At 39.1% G+C, this 9,906-nt stretch overlaps 1 long non-coding RNA gene across 2 annotated transcripts; it reads right to left on the bottom strand.

Moving 5' to 3' along the window:
* Positions 1-4,338: 4,338 nt before the first annotated feature.
* Positions 4,339-9,653, bottom strand: LOC109188204. Of its 2 annotated transcripts, XR_002055366.1 has the most exons (3): positions 9,388-9,653; positions 9,021-9,268; positions 4,339-4,634 (listed from the first exon to the last, which is right to left on the bottom strand). It is a non-coding gene; the product is annotated as an uncharacterized LOC109188204 (long non-coding RNA). The 2 variants fall into 2 exon arrangements; XR_002055367.1 differs by lacking the exon at positions 4,339-4,634 and having other exon boundaries at positions 8,974-9,268.
* Positions 9,654-9,906: the final 253 nt, after the last annotated feature.

Raw genomic sequence — 9,906 nt, 5'->3', positions numbered from 1 at the left:
CTTTGCGTTGTGCTTGTCGGGTTTTGATCAATTGAGTGATGATAGATCATGCCTTGACTCTTCTTGTGAGTCATGTTGTTCCGTGTGGTCTTGGGATGTGTTCCCGAGCTGTTGTTGAGAGTGTTGAGTCTTGTGTTGACTATTGCTCTTGGTTTTATACTTATACACTTATGAATTCCGTTTCGAAAATGGCTTTACAATTTATATCTTACTTATGTATGTTATTTCACATGTATTGGTGGGTTACCAGAATTATTCGCTGACCGGGCGTCGTCCCATGTTTTATTATGTTCTTTCAGGTGATGTCTAGGCGAGTGCGCAGTCTAGTGCCTGTAGCACAGCTTCTCCCGTTGGTTTTATGGCCTGTGTGCCGCTTTCGTTGTAGACTTTGGTGACTTTTGGATAGTTGTAAACAATGCAGATTCAGCCGTAGCGTTCATCTTTGTTGGTGAACGTGGCATAACACCCCATGACTTGGATTTTTATTTATCCAGTTACCTTTTAGTCTTCCGCTGTGTTTGTTGTTTAGTTGTGTTATCTGCATGTTTTAAGGTTTTAATTAGCCTGTTTTTAGGGGGTGTTACAGCCTTGGCCCGAGACCCTTTTTTTTTTTCATCGGGGGTGGTACGCGAGGTCCGGCCTCGTGCCCCCTCGGGGTGTGATAGTCGATCTATCCTAGCTCGTTCGAGCCTAGGTACTCGGGCTCTTCCGTCGGGGTTGGTACGCGAGGTCCTGCCTCGTGCCCCCGTAGGGTGTGATAGCCGATCTGTCCTGGCTCGTTCGAGCCTAGGTACTCGGGCTCTTCCGTCGAGGTCGCGAGGTCCTGCCTCGTGCCCCCGTAGGGCGTGATAGCCGATCTGTCCTGGCTCGTTCAAGCCTACGCACTCGGGCTCTTCCTTCGGGGTTGGTACACGAGGTCCGACCTCGTGCCCCCTTAGGGTGTGATAGCCGCTCCGTCCTGGCTCGTTCGAGCCTAGACACTTGGGTTCTTCTGTCGGGGTTGGTACGCGAGGTCCGGCCTCGTGCCCCCTTAGGGTGTGATCGGGGGTATGAATTGACACCCCCTCCCAAACATGTCGAAAATACCGTAGAAAGAAAATTGTTCATACTTTATTACAAAAAGAAACACGGGTGTGGCACATCTCCTGAAAGGTAAAGAAACTCGAAATGGAATAACTGGTAATATCGTACTAAGTGTTCCGTGTTCCACACCCTGGGGATCGCCTTGCTTTTAAGGTTCTTGAGCTTGTAGCTGCCCGGGCGAACCACCGGCGAGACGATGTATGGTCCCTCCCATTTAGCAGCGAATTTGCCCCCCGCCTGGAGTTGACTTGCTTCCCTGTCCCTTAACACATAGTCCCCTACCTGGAAATGACGGGCTTGATGCGCTTGTCATAATAGGTCTTGGTTTGCCGTTGGTATTTTCAGCTCGTGCGGCCACCGCCTCCCTCCTTTCATCCACCAGGTGGAGGTCGGCGCGGTGGTGTGCGTCGTTAGTGTCGGGCTCGTACTCTTCTGCCCTGCACGAAGGTATGACTGCCTCGGCCAGGGCTCGGGCCTCGAAGCTGTATGCCAAAGAGAAAGGGGTTTCGCCCGTAGCCTTTCGGGGGTGGTGCGGTAGGCCCAAAGGATGGAGTCCAACTCTTCCACCCACACCCATCCTGCGGATTCAACTCTCTTCTTAAGGTCGTCCACGATGGTGCGGTTAGCGTTCTCCACTTGCCTGTTCGCTTGAGGGTAGCACACGATGATGCGGCCCAACATAATGAAGATCCATCAAGAGTACCAATTGGGCCAATCACAAGGCCCAAGTCCAAACGATTAAGACAACTCTTCATTGGTGATATTCAAAGATGGTGGAAATCCAAGTCAAGCCCATTTGCAAAAGATGAAGAAGAATTCAAGGCTTTTTATAATTGTTTAAGTGCTGATTTTGGTGATTAAATTAGGCCCAAATCAGCTCTATTATTTTTTGTCATCATTAATTTAAATTGTTTGGCATAAAAGAGAAAACACCAGTTGTATTTAGAAAGGATTCCTTAAATCCTTTTCTAAATAAAACTCTATTTATTTGTTTTCTAGATTAGGTTTAGGACTCTTTTTTCCATTGTATTTAGAATTATAATGCTGCCCCTATACCTATAAATAGGGCACATCCATATCAGTTTTAAACATGCTTTAATTCAATAAAATTCTTAAGTTTTTCTTTACACTTGTGTAAGAAACCTTACGGCTAATTGTGGACTCAATTAGTGGCTAGTCGTGGACTCGACTAGCAAATTGATTCGTGGACTCGAATCAATCTTATTTTCTTCAACCTTAGATTTAGGTTCGTGGACTCGCTCTTGAATCGAAGGAAACTAGATCCGACTCCAGTTGATTGAAGATTGTAACATCGAGGTACTAGAAGCTACAATGAGATTCTTCCAAGTCTTTGAGGATTCGAGACAAAAGGTTTCTCGTGAGGTTTAAGGTACTTTGATCCATCTCTATCCTTACTTTTGAGAGCATTCTTGGGACAATATTCCATCTTTATTTGAACCTTGGACTAGGTTCATATCACACGACCACCCGACTGTGGGTTATGCGCCATTCGGCGCAGAATCTCTCGAACTCCTGCCCCTCGAATTGACGTCCATTGTCAGTGATGAGCTGTATCGGGACCACGAAGCTGCACAAAATATTTTTGTACACGAAGAGTTTGCAGCGGGCGCTTGTGATGGTTGCCAGCGGTTCCGCCTACACCCATTTGGTGAAATAGTCCACCGCCACTATTAGGTACTTTTGCTTTCCCGACCCCATATGTAAGATGCAAAATACTCTATAACATGCTTCTAAACCATGTATATAAACCATAGAATACTCAAGGATATAATATCATGCTCGGTTTGCAACATAGCAAATTCTATAGATTTCTATCAACAAAATATGCTTCAATTCTCATTGATCAAATATCACATCTTAGTTATGCTTTCATAATAAATCATATTCTCAAATGATCATGCTACTCTACTCAATAAAAAAAATAACATCAGATCACATAGCCAAGTATTTCTCATACACAGAGAACTTAACTATATATGTACTGTGTTGCAACTTCTTCAATAAATCCCTCATAACACACTCATTTTTTATCAAAATTCAACGAAATCAAAGCCAAAACGTGCTTCGAGACGATCCTGAGGTACCGAGCAACAAGGGCCCATGACACTTGGCCCGAAACGACACGTAGCTGAGCCACAAGGGCCCGGCCACTGCACAAAAACTTCTCAGATTAATACTCAGGGACCTGGGGCGGGACTCCTCATGAGCCGCCCCATGTGTCCCGTTACATTACCGGGCCTAGGCAGTGGCCCTCTCCTAGGGCCGTGCCCAAAACCCGGGTAACCCCGGCTCTAGCCGCCGGCCCTTCTGATGGGCCGCGGCTAGGGCCGCTGGTCTGATCTGGTGCATGCTGTGTGTGCACCAGATGGTATTTACATCTGCAAAATCAATCCAAACAAGTCCAAAACATTCTCAACAACTCAAAGACAAATACTAGATCACTTCCAAGCATAAACACAACAAAATCTCATAATTTCTACTCATTTCTACTCAATATCAAAGGCTTCACAGAGCCAAAATCAAATAGGGAGTCCATGGGGTTATACCTCTTGAAGCTTCTTCTTCTTGTATGGATCTCTCCCTCCTCTCTACTCAAACACCATCTCCTTCACCACCTAAAAATCTCAAACACAAACAAGCCAAGACTAAGAAACCTTAGAGATTGAAAGCTAAATAGAGAGGAAACCTTAAGATGAATGGAAATGAAGGGAGAAAGCTTACTGCAATGTTCTCTTGCTTCTATCAGACAAAGGCTTGGAGAGAGGCAAGGTTGGAGATCAAAGAATAATAAATGAATAGTGTTGTTTATATAGGGTGCAAAACCCTAGGTAGAAAGCAAATGATTGGGTGAGAACAAAATGGTAAAAGCTTGGCTAGATTATGTTCTCAGGCAAATGCTTCTTGGAATGATGTGGTTCACCTAGCATCATGAACCAAGGGCTAGAAATGTTATTTTAAATACTTTGGGGTTGAAAATGAATTTTCTCAAAAAGTTATCCAGATGAACCCTTGTTTAAAGTCTTTTTGAATTCTCCCGGTTTCACTCAGATTGATTTCTAGATTTAAAAATTGATACACGAAGTACCCGAAAATTTAGGATTTTGGGATAAAATAAGTTTTGGTGTCGAATTAATTTAAAATGTGACAAAAATAATTTATTCAAACACCAATTGATCGCAAAAAAATTTTAATGGAGTTAAAATGGCTATTTTAGAATTTCTTAAAATTGGATTTATAAAATAAACTTTTGGGTTGTTACATGAAGTTCTCTTCATCAATGATCTCAAAAGCATCTACTGGGTGGGTTTGACTTCTTCTTGTTGCATCAACATTTACACTTGTCTTCCTTCCACAATTGTGGATCTTCAACCGTGGTCTCTAAGCTCTAATCACTTCATTTTCTTCATATTTGTCTCTAGTTGCACGAAGATTCACTTCAATCCTTGAGGTTAGCTTAGATCTTGTGGGCAATACTGCACGAGCTATGATGCCGATCATTTCGAGCAAGGACAGCTACAACTGGCTCCAAACTGCAAGTAAAGTAACCTTCTTCATCACGTTCTTCAGTTGACTAGATATGCACGCTACTACTCTACTTCTTCGCAACAAAAAGGTCACACTACTTCTAACTTTCTTTTCTCAAAAACAATGATCACACAAGTAAAACACATAAACAGGATATTAACATAACTCTTATACTTATCACATTATCAACTTTCACGTACTTTTCAATTTTCAACTTTTAACTCTTCAACTTTTCAAGGGTAACAACAAGGCTAAACGAGGCAACTGTTGAACTAACAACTTGAATTCACCAGATAGGTGTACACTTGATTTGAAGGAAATTGACTCCACAGAAGACGAAAGTAAGAGGTTTCTAAATTTGAAACCCGAGAGTACTATTGGTTACAACCAAAGTCTTGATTATCAATGTCACGATTTTCCAAGATTCAACAAAGTCTTATGAAACAAAAGTTGTGGATCGAATTCCAAGAGAAGGACAAAACAAAGAATAATCTCATTGAAATAACTCAATACTAACGGATTCCAAATAAAGATGCAATAAGGATTTAATCTCAAGCAATAGATCAACACTAGTGAATTCCAAAGGAAGATATAAAAGAGAGATGATCTCGAGGCATTAGCTCAATAGCTCAATAATAAGAGAAGAATACCACAATGGACGATCTCAAGACAATAGCAACAAGATCCGAGAGTACAAAAAGGACGCATAGTCAACAGAATAGCTCTTCAAGAACAAAACACTTTCAAGAATACTCATCAAATATACGCTCATAGGAATAACTCAAAAAATTCAGATTACAATGGCAAAACAACAACGATCAGGTCTTGACTCAACAACTCAATAGATTCCAATAATATGGATTCAAGGATAATAAGCTCAAATCAAAGACAATGAGATTCTAAGAATAAGGCTTTCAACAAGACCTTACTAGCTTCAAGATTCGATTATACTAGCATTGCATGTCAATGAAAGTTTACAAGAATACTTAGAAAGAATTTATAAGCATTCTAGATACAGATTCAACAATAAATCGTGGAATGTCAAGAATAGACATTAGCAATAAATCAAGGATCAACTCAATCAAAACAACTTCTCATACTCAACTCTAGACATTAGATAGCTGCGATAGACATTGAAAGCAAACTGGAAGAAATCAGAATAACTCAGGAATCAACAACAAACTATGAGAGGAAAGCGTAAGCTCAAGCTCGACAGTACAAATTCAAGAATTATCATGCCATCAACAACAAGGAATTTAGAATAGAAGATTGGCACAATGAGCACAACAAGATACTCAAGAATTAACTGCTTTTAACTTTCCTTTTATTAAAGCAAGGCTTACAACAAATAAGGCACATAAACAAGAAACAAGTATAAGCTCTTATACTTTTCACATTAGCAACTTTTACAAAACTTCCACTTTCAAACTTTAACTTTCAAAGTATCAACTTCTAGCTCTCTTAGCTTTTCACTTTCAGCTTTCACTTCTACTTCTCTTCTTTACTTACAAAAGATAAACAAGCTGCACTTTAAACACATTGATAAAGCACATAAACAGTTAAACAAACGCAAGGAAAACTCACAACCACACCGCGTTCCTAATTGATACTTAGAGTTTCTCTTAACTCTAATTCTCATACTTAATCACCGAACTTAGAGTCTTTCTCATCTTGGGTCTCATAACTTACGACTTCTTTCTTATCTCAAATTTCATAACTTAGGGCTCTTTCCCTATTCTTATCCTTCCTAGGATTTTCCTTAAGTTCATATTCTTGACTTATCCTACTTAGGGTTTCAACTTAGAGGTCAATTTCCTAATCGGTCCTTCCTATGATTTCCACTTAAAGTTTCTATACTCAATCCTAAGAGTCAAACTTCCTAAGTCTCCCACAGTTCGTACCGATCTGATACCAACTTGTAACACCCCACTTTTCTTAAACTTAATTACAATTCTAAAACCAACATTAACAAAAACTAAGCAGCGGATATACAATCTTAAATAATAAGCTAGTGGAAATGTCACTGCCACAACGACCTCTCCACGGTGATTGCACAGGCTAAAGATGGAACTAACTCATTAAACCAAACTAACATTCATATTACTTAACTTAAAGTCATTTGGGGGAAAAACAACCCGATGTCTAATCATCAAACTTGAACATCATAAGTCTACAAATCCATCAAAATAAACAACATGATAATATTAAGAGTTTAGACTACTAGATCTACTAAGCTAGTCTAACTCGATCATCTCTCAACCGATGGGCCCACCTGAAAGGGGTTTTGCAAAACAACACATAAACAAGTAGGAAAACACCCGTTAACACAAAGCTAAGTATAACCACACTCAACCCTGTAAAGTACTACAATATATACTTTGGAAAAACATTTGTTCACAACTCTTATCAAGCAATCTCAACACTTAGACAACTTTAAGATACATCACAGACTTTCTATATGCTTGCAACCTATATTATCAACAATCATGCTTCAAATATAAATAACTCATCAACATAAATATTCCAACACATACTTCTCATAACAAAACTCATCATAACGAACTCATGCTATCAATCAATTTCATACTAACAACCAATATGAAATTATCTTCATGCTTTCAAGATCACATCTTGCAAACTAGATATATAAGATATCAAAATGCAACTAAAGCAATCATGCCCAATACACAATCCCGATTAATCATACTCATTATGCAATCTAGTGCAAACATTCTCATTATGCAATCTCGTGCAATACTATACTCCAATGCAATCTTGTGCAATACTAAACTCAAATGCAATCTCATGCAATACTATAAGTATACTCAACACTCGCTTGTAAAATAGAATACTTTTCTATGGAGGTTTCTTAGAGCCACAAGGACTCGCTAGCTTTCTTTCTTTTCTTAGAGTCGCAATGACTCGCTTTCTTTCTTTCTTTTCTTAATGTCGCAATGACTCGCTTTCTTTACAAATGAACGAGGTAGGAACTTCACCGTATCATGAACGAACCTATCCGGGCACGGCGTCTAGCTGGCCTAATACTCATCTCATCAACCGAACCACTCTCTTGGTTCTATGCTCAAACTCTGTGGAATCAGGTATTGAACTATCAGCATGCAAACCCCCTGACCAGGATTCCAAGCCTGGCGGGCAGTTTCCAACCTCGTAACGTGAGAATACACCGTGTTACATGTACTGGGACCGCAACGTCCATAACTTTCATCCGAGAGGACATAGTCCAAACGGGTCCTCCGAAACAAGGTTTTCCTCACCATTGATTATATATATATATATATAGATATATCGGTCATGCATCTCATATATGCAACACTTAACTTATGCAAAAGACATGCACATACTTCTCAACTCATTCTCAAAGACAAGATAAAGATGCTCTACGTGGAATGAGATTTTTGGAAAATAATACTTAGGCTCACGTTGGCCACTTGTGCACTTTTAAAACATGATATACTTGGAATGCAATTTACTGTACAACATGCTTCAAATTAAATATCACAATGATCTCTCAAGAACACAACAACATGCTTGGTTTGCAACATATCAAACTCTGTATAATTCTACCATCAATATAGACCTCAAATTCCATTGAACATACAACACATTCTACTCATGCTTTCTAACAATTCTTATTCACAAGTGTTCATGCTTCTCTATTCAATACATACATAGCATCAGGAAAAAAATCAAGGCAAATTTCCAAAGGCAGAGAACTCAAAGAATACTATTGTGAAGCAATTTCATCTCTAAATCCATCATAACGTGCTCATTTTTAAACCAAATCGAACGAAATCAAAGCCAAAACGTGCGTCAAGACGACCCCGAGGTACCCAGCCACAAGGGCCCATGACACCTGGTCCAAAATGACACATAGCTAACAAGGGCCCGGCCACTGCACAGGAGAAACTCATGGACTATGGGGTTATGCACTTTATAGATCAAAAGCTCTTAGATTAAACCTTTCTCGGGATACATAGTATTTCCCAAAGTATATGATGTTAATAGCTAAGAAATTCTAGGGGAATAATAGAATAAGCTTCAAATATCTTTATAATCAAATATACACCACATACATGATTATATAAGTATATATTCTCAAAATCAAGTATAATATTTCCCCAAAACATATATGCTCATATATATAATTCTTAAAATAGAGCTTTCTTGACAAATCATAGATTTTGGTAGTTTAAACCCTTCTCAAACATATTTATGATTTTCTATAAAAAAAAAAAAACACTTTTAAATATAAATACCCTTCAAATCAAAATAATATAATATATACTCCAGGATAATTTCACAAAGATTGAAGTGGCTCAAGTGGAAGTAATTCTAATTTTTAAACAAGAGATTAGGGGTTCAAATCCCACCTTAACCAATTTTCCAAGTCAAAACCATCTTAGCTAATATTTAAAAGAGATTCGCTGCCCTGGGATTCGATCCCAGCCATAACAAAATGCACACTAGTTCTTTAACCAGTGTACTACAACGACCCTTGATAACTGATCTCGTGTAGATCCTTTACTAAGGTCTATTGGCTGGCTTCTGCTACTCTCTGCTTTCCTTCTCTTAACAACACTGATCAGATATTCAAACCCCACAAAATCACACAGTATATCTGCAACAAATAACTTACATTTCATCATTCTAAACAACCAAAATACATATACACACACTTGAACAATTAATCACGTAACTTAAGACAAAATACTAGATTTGGGAATCCATGGGTTATACCTCAAGCTTCAACCTCAAGAATTCTTCCATCTCCACCCTCAAGCCAGGTCTTCTTCTTTACCATCTCCATTTCTCAAGCAACAACCAACACAAACAAACACATCTTGCTTAGATAATCTCATCTTAGAAATAAGCTAACCAAAGAAAATGGGAGAAGATATTTTACCTAGTCTTGAACCCTGAGCTTGGGAAGAAAAAGAAGCTCCAAAAATGAAGAAGACGAAGATGATAGGGACATGTAGAGAGAGACACGAGAGAACTGCAGATTTTCTTGAAATGAATAGTGCACAAGGAAAAGCTATCTCTTATACTTAGGGTTTGGGGGTAAAAATGTAAAATAAAATTGTAGGGTCCACTTTGCATCATGAACCATAGTCTAGAAAGATGATTTATGAATAACTTAGGGTCAAAATAGATTTCCTAAAAGATAGTTCTAATTAAAACACTTGGTTCAGGTTTCAAAGGTTCCTTTCCGGTTTCACTCAGATTGACTTTTGGATCGAAAACTTGGTATGCAAT

The sequence above is a fragment of the Ipomoea nil genome, unplaced genomic scaffold (genome assembly GCF_001879475.1).
Source record: "Ipomoea nil cultivar Tokyo-kokei standard unplaced genomic scaffold, Asagao_1.1 scaffold0191, whole genome shotgun sequence".
NCBI classification, from domain to species: domain Eukaryota; kingdom Viridiplantae; phylum Streptophyta; class Magnoliopsida; order Solanales; family Convolvulaceae; genus Ipomoea; species Ipomoea nil.
Note: the sequence above shows the minus strand (reverse complement) of the source record. Positions and strands in the feature narration are given on the sequence as shown.